Consider the following 15,385-nt stretch of genomic DNA (forward strand, 5'->3'; position numbering starts at 1 on the left):
ACTTTGGCCCTAGGAAACGGGTATGGGGAAGATATCCATCCCATCCACTTTGCAGCCATGCCAATCTTCTCTAAAACCCCCTTCATAAAAGACCAGCTGACCTGATCAAAAGCCTTTTTGGCATCAATGGATAATATCAGGGCCCCGGTTTGCTTTACTGCTGGTGCGCTTAGTATGCGGGGGGTTTTCCACAAATTGTCAGAGCCCTGCCTGTTATAAATAGACCCTGCCTGGTCTGGATGCGTCAAACTAGGGAGGTGTATTTCTAGTGCAGATGCTAATATCCTAGCCAATATCTTGGCGTCCACATTTAGTAATGAGATGGATCTGTACCCCAAACATTGCACGTGGTCTTTGCATGATTTGGGGACAACAGCAATCAGTGCTTCCAAAAACGTGGGTGGCATATCGTCTGCATTCTTGATAGAATTAAAGACTTTGGCTAGCGGACCCGCCAGGGTCTTCTGAAACTGTTGGTTAAAAATTTGAGGTATAAATATCCTCCCCCGGTGCTTTAACCGGTTTTAGTTGGCCTATGTCTTGGATCACCTCTTCTGGTGTAATTTCTCATTCTAACACAGACATTTCCACTGTGGTCAGCTTTGGGATGGGAAACCTGCCTAGATAATCTTGTATGTTGACTTCACCTTTCATAGGGGGTTGTGTGTAGAGGCGTTCGCAAAACAATTTGGGATATTTTCCTGGGTAGTCATCGGGTTCCCTCGTACGTCGTTAATCTGGTCAACTCTCCTCTCTACCCTATTCTCATGTATCCTATTCACCAGCAAGGTCCCCAAGCGGTCTTCCTTTTCATAATAGCTCTGCTTGGTATATCTCATCTTTTTAGTACTCTTATTGGTAGCGAGTGCATTACCTGCCTCTTATCTCTCATCTCACTCAGTATTCCTATTCAATCCGCACCAGGTTTTAACTTTTCCCTCATACCCTGTATCTCCTTACTTGGTCATTCCTCCACCAGACCCCTCTTCTTCTTTTCTTTGCCCCTTCTGCAATGAGGAGGCCTCTTACCGTAGCTTTAGCTGCTTCCCACACATTTTTGAGATGTACCTCCCAGTGCCATAGGTTTCAAAATAGTTACAGATCTCTTTTCCCCGAAATCTTTAAAAACGGGTTCAGAAGGAGTCCATCATTGCAGCGACATTGTTGTCCCTTTCCTCCTCTAACTGCCACTCCATTGTGACCATCTTGTGGTCTGACCAGGTAACAGTCTCCACCTTGGGAGAGGCTATGTTACCCTCCTGTTCCTGGTGCACTGGTAAGATGTCTATCCTGGTGTAGGTTCGGTGCGGGGGTGAAAGTGTATCCCCTTGCTTGTGGAACCTTAGAGCTCCACACCTCAGTCCGTAAGTGCTCCTTGAGTAACTGCACAAATTCCCGGTGTTCCCTTGTCTTAACCATGGCCATATCTCCTTTTGAAGACCACCCATCCACTGCCGGTTCTTCGATCATTTTAAAGTCTCCTCCCACCAACCTCAATCCTTCCCCCCTGTCTTCCATCACATTGAATACTCTCATAAGAAATGCCACTTGATCCACGTTGGGGGCATATATCAACGCTAAGGTGAGCAGCCTACCCTCTAGACTGTCTTTGATCGCTGAGAACCTACCTCCAAATCCACTTCGTACTTGCACATCCTTCAGTTGCATGGATTTTGCTAAGACAATCCCCACCCCTTCCTTTTTATGAACATTGTGAGCAGCCCAATACATTTGCTCAATTTCCTTCCCTTTCAATACATTTCTTTTCTTTCAACTGCGTCCTTCTACCGAATGATGCAAATGTCTCTTTCATGAACACTTGTCAAACACTTGTTCTCCTTCACACATTGAAACTATTGTGTATAGGCGCGTTATAAATGCCATATCATATCTTTCTTGATAAGACAAAATGTCTCTTCCACAAAACACAAGTTCATAAACCAAGGCAATTGTTTTCTTTAAAGTTAAAGGCAATTCTTACCACATCATACTTATTCTTCAGGTGGCATACTTTTGTCAGTATAGCACAATAACTGCCTTTGGTGACGTACCAGTTTGTCAAATGATAGCACAAGTATTGACTTCTTTCATGACAACTTTTTGTCACAACAACTCTTCTGTAAACATATCTTCTTTTTTGGTCTACTCGCCTGCCAGGACTAACTACTAATGATCCCTTTCCTGGTTCACTCTCTTGCCAGGAAGATAAACTCCTACAAGTAATTTCAGTGACAACTGTACCAGGGTTCTCCCCACCAGTATCCCTTGTGAGGAAGGCTGCACACTTGTAGCCTCTTTTGATAGTCTTAGGGTTCTTGACAATGTGAGTTAAAGGATCCTCCAAACTCCTGAAAAAGGAGGATTGCGCTCAGGTTGTCTTTTATCTTCTTGATCACAACCTCTTGGCTGTTGGCAATAAGGGTTACAGGTTTCCCTGGATAGGTATCCCTTGAAAGGGGAATTGAGCCCTTGCTGCCTCTTTACTTCTCCTTCACAAGCTTTTGGATGGTGGCAATGCGGGTGACTGTTTTCCCCAGATAGGTGTCGCTTGAAAGGGCAATTGTGCCCTTGCTGCCTCTTTACTTCATATGTTCGGTATTCAAATCTATTGGGCATGACCTAATGTCCTGTTTGAAGCAGTCTGAGCTCACCTTTTATATTAGGCCAACTCACTGGTCTTGAGTGGTGTCTCCGTTGCTTCTGCGGCGGACCTCCTGTGTTCCGCTGCCTCTGCTGCCGGCTCCCGCGTTTGTGAATCGGTCTGCACGGCTATTCGTTGGAGCTGTGATGGCTCCATGGTGTCTCTGCTTCCACTTCTGCACCACAGCAGTTTGGTCGTTTTGGGTGCTTGCCTCCTATGCGACTAGGCTTCTTCTTCCCCCACTGGTCACTGGCTTCCTGCTACACAAACTCTGCAGTGCTGCCTGCCTCTTCTGTGCGCATTGGCACCAGCTGGCGTTCTTCGTTCAGCAATGTCATGGGTTTGGTTTGCTTCTGCCTCTGCTATTACTTTCACGCCTTCCTCCAGGTGCAGCTCATTGTGGGATTTAAGTCTTGCGCAAGTGCCTCACACTACAACAACTAGACCTCTCATTATGCTCAATGGGACCTTTTGATCTTCATTGCCTCAGAGTCCCTCGTCCCAGTACCACATGCACTATGGGCCTTTAAGTCCACATTCACATTTAATTGACAGTGAGTATTTGGTGAGCTGAAAGTTGTTAGAGTTGGGGATTTGTAGAGAAGGAGCTAAGTACCCCGACCTCAACCACTTTGCCTATATGTTGCGAAGCAGTGTGTGAGACACGTGCGGTACCAGTGAAAATACTGATACCAAGGAGAATACTGGAAGCAAGGTTCCCATTGAGGAAACCATCCCTGCATATGAGACAGTACGATGGCCATTTGAATGAAATCCCGGAAGAAGCAGGACCAATGAAATGGCAAAGAAGAATGGTGACGTCCCACAGAGTCGAGCTGACGTACATAGAAGAGGTATGATATGATATGATCGGTTATTTATAAAGCGCTTAATACCCATAGGTTTCTAAGCACAGACCCGGGGATCAAACCTGTGTTGCTCGCTGTCACTTTGCTTCCAAGGCAAGCACGTTGCCCCTGAGCTATCCTCCTGAGGTGCAGAGAATAGAGAATGCAGATATTGTATAAGGCATCAAGAAATGGTCAAATATTAGTGACATCTTGGGATCAAGATGAAGATATTTATGATACAGAAATGATGACGCACGTGTACATATGCAAAGAAACGCAAGCAGGAAAAGTATTCTTGAGGCTTGGTAAGTAGTGAATAGATTATGGTATGCGCCAACATAAGGAAGGCCTCTTTTCCAATTTGCCGCAGTTGAAAAACAAGTGAATTAACAGGAGTGAAACTCAGAAAGGCGAGACTGGATGAGCCAAGGCCATATCAGGATGGGGTGAACAGACATTGGATACAAATCGTGTGAAAGAACAAAATTCTTGTTCAGAAGGCATGGCCAAAAACAAGGAGGACGTCCTAGGTCTTTTAGAAAATAGTATTTTAAATACACTAGGGCTCGATTTTGTGGTCTTCAGTCACGTGGAAGGATTAAGTTGGACGAACACGATAGTCACAGCTACGCATGAGGGCAGAGCGTGCCTTCACTCCCCCGAATTCTTCAGACCAAAAGAACACTCCAAAGGACAAGTTCAAAGCCCTAATTGACAGCAGAACACTGAGGTGATGATAGTTGAATATGCTAATTGGTGGTAAGCTATGGTTGAAGACTAGCTCACTAGCACCTGGAAGTCCAGTCTGCATGCTGCTAACGTAGGTGGCAAAGTACTGATGGAGATTAGAGCGCCAACCAATGGTAGGGGGCCACGTGATTAAGGGTCCTATAATCTATGCAATTAATAGGAAGTTGTTTATTTAGTGGCGGTCATAGTGACCTGTTTTAGGGGGATGGCTTAGTTGCCCCACCTGATCTTAAGAAGCCTATCACTTTTCTTCACTCTTTTAGACGAGTATGGATAATATACTTGGATGTTTCCTCTAGTCCTATCACATTCTTCAATAGGTTTTTGTAGTTTGCCACGTAGGTTGACGTCATCAATAATGATTTCTTGCAATAAAAGAATGCTTTTTTAAGATGCCTTGAGAGATCTTACGCTGAGACGTCCGGTGATGTCCGTTGTACTCCCTCTTATAGATAATTGATATTAAAAAAGTTATCCTTTTGCCAACTACCTGAGTCGTATCGATTATTGATGTTTGAGTAACTTCTGTATCTCCATTCATCTCAAGGGTATTGCTACTTCATCTTAAAGGGCTGGAAGCCTCCAGTTCACGTGGTAGCAGAGATGATGGTTAGATAACCATCGAGAGAGTAGGCTTTTGGGGTCCCGGAAATATCGCTCGACCTCTGCCATTCGGCTGAAAGGACGTGAAGCTCCCTGTAGATAGCAGTATCAGTTTTTAAACTATAGACTTGCAAGCAATGGTGAGACGTGTCCCCCGGTTTCCACGGAATCCTCTCCCGGCATCTGCGGAAGTTGAACAGACGGAAAGTTGAAGAGGCTGATGAGGAGGTGTACGATCCCAAGAGTCGGAAGTTGAAAACACGAATGGTGAGTAAAACTGAGGGAGGTGGCAAAAGTGTGAATGGGTAGTGGGTGAAGAAAGTGATAAAGGGAAAACAAGTAATGGAGAGAGGCTGGGGTAAAGTAACTTGAGTACGATGAGCATTGAATATTGAGCAAATTGACTTGAGGAGAGGCCAAACATTTAAGAGGTATCGTGAGGAGAGGCCACAATAAAGAGTATGCCCAGGTTTCCTGCGTTTTAAAGAACGGAACAGAAGGAATCGTACCTAGAACCCTATAGACAGGTGACGTATGTGACACACTCGATTAAAGACGAGTTTAAAGAGGACGATTCACATCCCATATCAGGGTATTTTTAGAGGGTATGGTAAGTCTTGACGAGAAGACTGATATATATTTGGCCAGTCGAGTATGTCCGTTTGTCTGTTTTATGTGACTGGATATGGTGAACAAATAGAGGAATTGATAAATGTGAAAAGAAAAACACATGATTTAAGAATTGATTATTTTTTGATATTGAACTGATGGTGTTTAGTGAAAACATAGATTAAAGTAAAAAAACGTGATATAGAGGGTTTGGAGCCTGCAACGATTGGTGCACGCACATATTGTTTTGCTTTTCTGAAACATACTTTTTGAAATCTGCTAAGTGTAAAGGTGAGTAGTGACAGTCAAGTGTGAGGAGTCAAAATGGAGGATATTACTCCGCTTATACACCTGTGCAAACTACCTAAGCACGCGCCCAAGCTTAGACGGTACAGTGCAGAGTGGGTTAAGGGTACAGCAGAAAACATTTTCATGCCATGGCCACAAGGGGGATCATTATCGAAGGCAGTCTTGCAGCACATGACGATATGTTTGCATGCTGCATACACGGGAAAAAAGTTAGACAAGCGACTAGCGAGCTTAGAGCTCTGGAAGATGTACCAGGAGGAGAGAGAAGAGCCACCTCCTGTAGACTGGATACTTGATATATGCAAAGAGAGGGGGTGAGGAGCCTTCTGCTCCACCCACCATGCCTGAAGCAGATGGCGATAGTAAGAAACATGATGGGTTGTACCCATTAAGGGAGCTTAAAGCAGCAACGGGGTATAGTAACCCGGCATATGAGTCACCTGCGCAAAGCAGCAACGAGGGCCCAGAGAAAAATATTGAGAGACATAATCTCTATGGTCGCGAGGGACAAGGAGAGATGCGATAAGGAGAGAAGTGAAACACCAAGTACATCCTTAGATATAGGATGAGAGACGGAAAGGAGAAAAAGATAAGACTGATAAGTTAGCGCTTATAAAGAACGAATGGATGGGTGGTCAGATTTTCATCAAACTTGATGGTAAGAGCATCGAGGACGTAAGGCAAAGGGAAGATCGAGATGACCAAGATAAAAAGGATAAAGAAAGAGAGGAAAGATTGAAAGGAGATAGGATGAAAAGAAAGGATAGACGAAGACTGGAACAGTTGTATCAAGAGGAGAAACTGAGAAATCAGGAAAGAGCTGAGGAGCAAAGAAAGTATGACAACACACAGAGGGTAATCGAAGAACGAGAAAGACTTGAAAAGAAAGGAATGGAAGAAGAGCAGGAATTAAGGGATAAAAGAATGCAAAGACATAGAGATGAAGAAATATGAAGGGCAAATGAGAGAATAGACATGAAAAGAAGAGAGGAAGAAAGGGTAAGAGAAGAAGCAAGAAAGCAAAGAGAATTTGATGATGCGCTAGAACAAAAGAGAAGACGAAGAGCATGCGACATTGATTGTATGGAAAAGGAAATAATAGATCCTAATCCAGTAGTGGCATGGGAAGACAGAAGAGTTCTTCCCAACACATGAGCCAATAGCAGGTCCATCTAGAGCAAATCTAGAGAATGAGTTTGACTCAAGAAGCATTGGGGATGCTATCAAAAAAGTCTATCATGATATGAGGACAAAGAAAATGCAGCAAGGGAAGGGTAAAAATGATCGACTCGAGAGTACGCAACTGTACGATAAAGAGGGAGCCTCATGTAGTTTTGAGCCAAAGGAGCTGTCTTTAGATAGACTGACTCTGAATAGAGGCGAAGAAGAGAGAAGTTGCATGAGTTGGGGACAAGATATGTCAGACGAGGACAGAGCAACTATCCGTGCGGAAGAGGAAGGCAATGCATGTGGCCCTGAAGGGTGTTTTTCAATGGATAAGGTAGTAAAATGGTTGGATCTAGACCTACCTAAATCTTGGGCGTCAGAATCATTGATGCAGCTAAATCGACCTAAAGGGAGATCCCATTGTGAGAGGGGGTACTCGCCACCGTATGTGAGCAGGTTAAGGTCGCTGCCAGGCAGAAGGCGAAGCGGCACCATTGTCCCGGCTATGGACAGACGATGGGAGACAAGTGTGAGTTTGGGATCTCGCGGTTTCCTGTGTTAGAAAAGGAAGAAGCTAGGCCACAGTATATAGCTTGGCCACAGATGGATAAGGATAATTTAAGGTGTAAACTCCTGAGTTTATCTTCCGGTGCTGAGAAATGGAAACATGAGTTAGAGAAAATGACAGGAGGAAACATGTTAGCTATAGGGGACATTACAGGTCTCCTGATTGCCATCCTTGGGGAATGGGCTGATGACGTTTGGTCAAATTAACAAGGGGGGTCCTGGGAGTCCCTCTGCCAGACATTAGTCCTGGTTACGAGCGACTTACCCAGAGTCTTTAGCTCACTATCTTTCACAGAGAAGAAATATCCCAAACGTATCAGTCTTTGTCCTGCCCTGGGGCAGTCCAGCACCGAAATGCTAGGCAATTCTCCTCTGAACAAGAGTACCAACAGAAACCCCAGACACGTGTTTCGGTCTTGTTGGACCTCATCAGTAGTTACTAGGGGAATCCAGACGTGGACATCTTGCTCACTATTCTTAGAGAGGCACAGATCCACCCTACTGATGAAGTCCATCCAGACCGAAACACATGTCTGGCACAGATCCATTCTACGTTTGGTCAAGAGCAGGGTATTCTAGTGTTACTACGAGAAACACTGCTCACGATGGAGTACTGTTCAATAACTGTAGGGAGGCGGTCTGGAAAGCGCTTAGAGTACTGTATCCGGACATGTCAGATATGGGAGCTATAATGGCAAAAAAGATGTTGGAAGGAGATGATCCTCTTGTTTATATTCAGAATTTCCAAGAGTAGTGGGCCTTTGAGACGTGGGAATCTTGGGGGAAATGTAGACCTGTATTTTATCATATATTATGTCGAGAGCTGCGAGACGCAGTACAGAAGCAGGTCAAGAAATTGGCAGGCATGGAAGCGAAGTCGTGGTCAGAAATACAGTTGACCATTGCACATTATTGCAGACTTTTGCAAGAGAAGAACAGAAAGAAAGGGGAATGTGACATGTCTGTGCCATTGTTATATTCAAGGCCGATACCTGTCAATATATTAGGTTGAGATTTAATGACCAAGTTGAACATGACGTTTTTGTTTACTGATGAAGGCATAGTGTGTTCAACACCAGGAATGCATTATTTAAACGTGAGTGAATTTATTATGGCATTTGCAGGACAAGTGGCCATGCGAGGAGTACTGTTAGAACCAGAACTATTTCACTATGGGGTACGCATTCTGTTGACATGGCTGCCAGGTTTAGTGGGCAGGACTATGAGAATACCTGATGAATTCTTGTTTAGGCCAAAGATATCCATGGATGAAGAGGAAGTGTGAATCTTTCTTTTAGAATTTAGAATTACAAGCAGCCATAATGCAAGAAGAAATGGCTTTGCTTCGTGGGAATGATCATGACGGCAGACAATGGTGTACAGTGATTACCAGTGGGGAGGGTTACAGATTGACTGACTTCACTGATGAGGATATGTTTGGAGATCATCCATCAGATGACAAAGTAGTATTTGATATGAGTATTGCTTATTGGGTGAGCGCAATTAAACGTGAGGTTCCTCAGAAAATTATGTTAACCCAGAAACGTCCCGAGTATTTTGATGACGACATGGCGAAGGTGCCAGTCTCGTTATGGACAACCGGCCCCTATGACGTAGGCCTAGTGAAGAGAGCTGGGGAAGTGAAGATTCAATTGAAACCAGGAGCAATTTTACCTCGAGCACGACAGTATCCAATGTCTCAAAAGGCAGATTAAGATATTTTTAAGATGATATCTTCTATGATGGAGCATGGCATCCTAGTGAGATCAGAGTCGCTGTGTAAGTTTATCTGATTAAAAAAGAAAGGGAGGTTGTGGCATTTAATTCAAGACCTTCGCCTGACCAATCAGATTGTAGAGGCCGAGTTCCCTCTAGTTCCTAATCCTGCGACGATCTTATGTAATATTCCTGTTAAAGCACAATATTTCACTGTGATTGACTTGAAAAATTCATTTTTCTCAAACCCATTGCATAACGACTCCTTGCAGAGAAAGGATATAAAGTAGACAAGGAAAAATTGCAGTATTGTCAAGATGAAGTGCTGTACATAGGACAGCTAATTTCGCATGAGGTAAATAAAGTCACCCCTGAAAGGGTTGAGGCTATTTTGAAAACCGTAAAGCCACTCACGATAAAGCACATGCAAAGATTTTTCGGTCTGTGTAACTATGTAAGAGCATGGGTCTTTGATTACAGTTCAGACATAAGGTCCTTGTTGCAAGCTCTGAAGAAAGCACAGGTAAATCAGGAAATAATTGTTTGGAATGAGAAGATGGAAGAAGGGTTTTAGAGTTGAAAAAGGCAATTTGCGCAGCTCCAGTTTTAGAGATTCCTAATTTTTCTGAGGAATTCTTTTTGTTCTCGCACATGAATGCCACTGTTATGACAGCTCTACTTGCGCAGAGAACCACGTTTGGGTACAAGCCTCTTGCATATTACAGTGGGATTCTAGACCGAGTAATGAGATCAATTTCGGTGTGAACAATCTCTGGCTGCCGCCGCGGTCGCTTTTGAGAAAGCTGCTAGCATAGTGATGGGATGTTCCATGACGTTATTTGTTGAACATGCATTGGTTGCTTTTGCAGTAAAACCTGAAGGCACATTGACATCTCAAAGGGCTTCTGCCTACGAGGTACTCATATCAAATCCGATGATTAAAATAGTCTGATGCCGAATAGTGAATCCTGCCATGTTTGTAGCAGAACCACTGGCAGAGGACGAGCATGCACATGATTGCTCGAACTATGAAGAATTCTATGATGAACTCCCGAGGGTGAAGGAAAATGCGTTGGCAGCTGGGGAGATTCTTTTTATTGACGGTTCTTTAAGAATCAATCAAAATGATAGACAAAGATATACAGGTGTCGCTGTGGTGACGCACACGGCCAATGGAGAGTTTGAAGTATTGATAAGTGCATGACTACCGTCTCACTTTTCGGCACAGGCTGCAGAAATAGTGGCACTGATTATCACGCTCTAGAGACACGCAGACCAGGAAGTCATTGTGTACAGTGACTCAGCCTATGTGATGTCAACAATGCATGTATGGCTAGCACGTTGAAAAAGTAGGGGCTACCTCCGAGCGGATGGCACTCCAGTGCAGCACGCAGCCTTATTGGACAGACTAAGCACTACAACTCCCAGTAGCCATCGCAGTAGTTAAATGCGCAGCACACACTAAAAGGGCAGACTTTATCTCACAAAGAAATCAAAAAGCAGATGAGGAAGCCAAGCGAATTGCTTGTTCAGAAACTATCATGTCATTTGATATGCCAGATGTGAATGAAAGTATGGTGGTGATGTGTGTCTGAATGTTATAATAATTTGTTTAGAACTCAATTGGCAGAGATTAAGGGGGAAGCGCCTCAAGATGAGAAAGACTTGTGGACACGGTGATGCCTGTAGCCTTATTAAGGGTGGCGTTGGACAAGCTAAACTACCCTGCACACGTTACTAGAGAGAGCGAGAGCCTCACTGCAACAATTACGGAGGATTGGTTTGTTCCAAATATAGTATATAGTAAATTGTATCGTATGTCAAAAGTTTACTGCTGGGCACACATTGCACACAATTAGAGGAGTTATTCCAAGACCTAGTGGACCCTTTCAGCATTTGCCATGTCAACATGCTGCAAGTATGTAATGGATATAGATATATGATCGTAGTGGTATGTCCTTTCTCAGGGTGGATTGAAGCTTGACTGTGTACACACCCAGACTCCACCTGTGCAGCAAAATGTTTAGTACAAGAAGTATTTCCTAGATGGGGAATATGTGAAGTATTACGATCAGATAATGTTAATGAAGTCTTTGGACAAATAAACTTGTTGCTTAGCTTAAAGGACAAGTTTTCATCGGCGTATCACCTGCAAGCTAATGGGATCTGTGAGAGTCTCAATGGCTTTCTTAAAGAGAGAATAGCCCAATTGAAGGTTACCCTGAAGAAAGGATGGTTGCATTTTATGTGTTGAGAAATCAGCCAGGTACAGACCACCATTTTACCCACACGAGATAGTGACAGGGAGGTGAAGGTGATGTCCCTGGCCTTGGACATCCGTTTACCATGTGGATTTTCCGTCCCCCAGCACAGTGGTAGCTCCAGGGAGCCCCGTCTGGGGCCACTTTCCTCCCCCAAGGGAAATTCTGTATCGCAGCCCAGCCTGCGCTCCACAATGGCCGGGGCTGATGTTCCTGGCCTTGGGCGGCTTTCTCCCATGTGACTTCACCGGCCCGAAGCTCAGCAGCGTTTCAGGGATCTCCTGCAGGGTCTCTGACCTTTCCCATAGGGAGAAGCTGTAATGCAGGCCAGCCATAGGTCGAGGTTGTTAGGGGGTGATATTCCTGGCCTGGGGGCGGGTGACTACCATTTGAGTTGAACGTCTCCATGCCCAGCATTGGTTCCAGGGAAGGCCCGGGCATGCCCCGTCCTTTCCCGGAGGGAGAAACTGCACCCTTCTCCCATGTGGGTCTTTGGCTGGGCTTGTGAGTAATACATTCTGGGGAGATTTTCGCAAGTCAGACATCTTTGGATTCCCACGGGTGTCTTCTTTTCAGAAATTTCCTGTTTTCCTTGGTGGCTTCGACACCTTAGGCCCAATTCTGTAGGTTGTCTCCCCACACCCGTTGGGTGTTACCAGTGGTTTAGCCTTTTCCCTTTGCGCCCAGGTAAGTGCACCCACTCATGTGAGGTACCGTTTTTATCGGGACACAAGTGGTAACGTGGGAAGGTAGGACATGCGTTGTTGGCAGCGTGTTTTTTCTGTGGGTGGCCAGAGTGAAATGTCTGAGAATTTATTTCCAACAAATTTCAGAGACATTTCCCTCTGCCCACCCACCCAAACACTTTGCCAACAACAGATGTCCTACCTTCCCCCATTCCCACAGGTGTCCCGACGTAACCGGTACCTCACATATGTGGGTGCACCTTCCTGGGCACAAAGGGAAAAGGCTAACCCACTGGTAACCCCAAGCCTTTCGGGCACAGCAGATCTTGTTCATGTGGGCAACCTACAGATTTGGGCCTAGGGTGTCCAAGCCACCAAGGAAAAAAGGGAACCCCATGCATTTCCGAAAACAAGACACCCGTGGGAATCCACAGAGGTCTGACTTGCTCGAGTCAGACTAGAATGTATTACCCACAATCCCGTGCAAAGTCCAAACTTTGTCAAAAAAACACAATTTTCAGACATTTCACTCTGGCCACCCACCAAAACACGCCGCCAACACCACATATCCTACGTTCCCGCGTTCCTAAAGGTGTCCCGATGAAAAAGGTACCTCACATGTGTGGATGCATCTACCTGGACGCAAAAGGAAAAAGGCTAAACCAATAGTAACTCCCCAAGGATTTGGGGAGACAACCTACAGATTTGGGCTTAGGTTGTCGAAGCCAGCAAGGAAAACAGGGATCCCCATGCTTTTTTCCGTGGTGGCTTGGACACCCTAGGCCCAAATCTGCATGGTGTGCCCATGAGCCCAATTCCTGAATTTCTGCTTTGCAAAAAGACTTGGGGTTACCTGTGTTTTCAGCTTTCCCGTTGCACCCAGGTAGGTGCACCCACACGAGAGGTACTGTTTTTGTCAGGACACCTATGGGTACGCAGGAAGGTAGGTCATGTGTTGTTGGCTGCGTGTTTCAGTGGGTGAGCCGAGTGAAATGTGCGGAAATTGTGGGTTTTTTGCCACATTTTGGACTTTGCTAGGAGCTCTGGGTAATACATTCTGGGCCGATTTCTGCAGGTCAGGCCTCTGTGGATTCCCACGGGTGTCCTCTTTTCAGAAATGCATGGGGTTCCCAGTTTTCCTTGGTGGCTTTAACATCCTAGGCCCAAATCTGTACGGTGTGCACATGTGACAAAATCCTGAAATTCTTCTGCGCGAAAATACTTGGGGTTACCCGTGTTTTCGGCTTTCCCCTTTGCGCCCAGGTAGGTGCACCCACACGTGTGAGGTACCATTTTCATGGGGACACTTGTGGGAATGAGGGACGGTAGTCCATGTGTTGTTGGCGGCGTGTTTCGGTGGGTGACCAGAGTGAAATGTGCAGAAATTGTGTTTTTTTTTCGCCACATTTTGGACTTTGCTGGGGGTTCTGGGTTGTAAATTCTGGGCCGATTTGCGCAGGTGTCCTCTTTTCAGAAGTGCATGGGGTTCCCAGTTTTGCTTGATGGCTTGGAAACCCTAGGCCCAAATCTGCATGGTGTGTGCTTGAGCAAATTTCCTGAAATTCTGCTGTGCGAAAAGACTTGGGGTTAGTTGCGTTTTAGGCTTTCCCCTTTGCGCGCAGGTAGGTTCACCCACACATGTGAGGTACTGTTTTTGTCGGGACACCTGTGGGAACGTGGGAAGGTACAACATTTGTTGTGTTTGCGTGGTTTTTATAACATTTCGACCCATTTGCTGCTGCCCTTTGTCACACAACCCTTTCATTTCCCAAATGTGATCTACATTTAGTCGCTGCTTTAGGCCGTGTACACTTTTGTAACCTGCACAAGTCACCTACCCTTCAAAAGGTCTGCCTATGCTGTTTCAAAAAATGTGTGCTTACCCTTCCTCACCGCATTTGGTTTCCTTATTTACACATGTTAAGTACGTCTGTTCAGGCCCTAAGCATAAAACTCCTGTGTACCATGGCTCGGTTTTTGGCTTGTGGTATTGCATTTTTTGTGAAACATTACCAAAAATGTGTGATTTCCTAACTGCAAGAGTCAGGGGGAATGTAGCGGAGCATTGTTTTTCTCAGAATCCATACAAGCCATTGCCGTACCAGGCCAACCATGTCCACCACATACCTTTTTTTTTCAGCCATTTTCCTGCTTTTTTCCCAAACTATGCAATTTTTCCCTACATAGTTGTTGCCTGACCTGCGCAAATCACCCCTTCCTAAACTTGGAATTTTGTCTACTTTTCAGAAATGTATGCCTTTCTCGCCTCCAATTAAGTTTTCCTAACCGTTTCTTCCATTCTGTCCACGCATGGCCTATTGGAAAAAAAGGCCAACATCGCCTACCTCTCACAAAACGGTTGATAACCATATAAAAAAAAATCTTTTCCACTCAACCTGTTTTTGAAAGCCAGGAAAATGGGGAATTCAGCACAGCAAACCATTTGTTCCTAGCTCTTACAAGGAAAACACTGCAGGCTTCTTTGTACATCATTTTATTGGCATTTTTTGAGAAAAAACAACATTTTTGGCAGTTAAGGGATTAAAGAGTAAAATGGGCAGCATCAATAGTAATATTATGACAGATCCTGAGAGACGTCCAAGTTGTGCAAGGAGTTATTGTTGCAAATGGTCTTATTTGTGTGTAATGTATACTTGCATTCTGTTCATAGTAATACTGCTCTCACTTACAGACTCTAAAGACAAATAGAGTAAAGATTCCTGTGTATCCTCCTATGTAGGAGATGGGTACAGATGTGGCAACTACTAAGCAACCAAGACTCTATGTAATAATTCCTATTTCAGTAAACGGTGTAAAATTACCTGTGTCTATGACGAATGTTACCAGACATCTTTCTTTAAATGTTAAAGGTATTTGTACCGCGCACCGTCACCAACGGAATTGGTCCCCAGGTGCTCAGGCGGATCTGTAAACGATGAAGGTGGGATGGGTTAGTAAGGTGAAGAAGGGAGTAGGATAGTGAGAGGAGTGGTGTTTTGTTGGCAGCATCAACCCGGTATACACCAGGTGCTGAGCTTTGGTGCGGGTATCTGATCGGAGTCAGTCCGCATGTGCTGTTGTTCCAGCTTATGTGTTGTTGCAGTGTTGTGAAGTGCGTGCGGCTTGTTGTGCGAGAGATGGTTGTGTGAGTTTTTTGAGTGAGATAAGTATGCAGAGTTTGTTCTTATATTGGTTAGTGGGTTACCTGACCTTTACCAAGCTAAC

The 15,385-nt window shown here is 44.8% G+C and overlaps 1 protein-coding gene across 3 annotated transcripts in view; it reads left to right on the forward strand.

Annotated features, from left to right (window-relative positions):
• Positions 1 to 15,385, forward strand: part of PTPDC1 (protein tyrosine phosphatase domain containing 1) — a 980,126-nt gene that overhangs the window by 598,065 nt on the left and 366,676 nt on the right. The window lies entirely within an intron of this gene.

Source organism: Ambystoma mexicanum, chromosome 2p (genome assembly GCF_040938575.1).
Source record: "Ambystoma mexicanum isolate Mex_15411 chromosome 2p, UKY_AmexF1_1, whole genome shotgun sequence".
In the NCBI taxonomy this organism is placed as follows: Eukaryota; Metazoa; Chordata; class Amphibia; order Caudata; family Ambystomatidae; genus Ambystoma; species Ambystoma mexicanum.